The following is a 316-nucleotide window of genomic DNA, read 5'->3' as shown; positions in this document are numbered from 1 at the left end:
CTGATCTTATGACCCCACCCCCCCTCCCTTCGCTTTACTACTACTACGACTCAGCTCCCTGTGGATGTGTGTACGTCTGTGTATCTATCTACCAATTCATATGTATGTATATGAGTAGAATACTTACACATCATGTATGACAGGTGGCTATGATCTATTTGTATCTTTATCTTTCTCTCTGTACGATATGTCATCGGTCCTAGAGACCGTCTTCTTTTCCTCTTTCCGTGTATGTCTGAATCACATGCCTATAGATATCTGTTTGCGGGATAGAAAGAATGATCTTGACTTACAACTTCTTTTCGTCTTTACGATA

This window comes from Cystoisospora suis, assembly GCF_002600585.1.
Source record: "Cystoisospora suis strain Wien I chromosome Unknown contig_1976, whole genome shotgun sequence".
In the NCBI taxonomy this organism is placed as follows: Eukaryota; Apicomplexa; class Conoidasida; order Eucoccidiorida; family Sarcocystidae; genus Cystoisospora; species Cystoisospora suis.
This window is presented reverse-complemented; position numbering follows the sequence as displayed.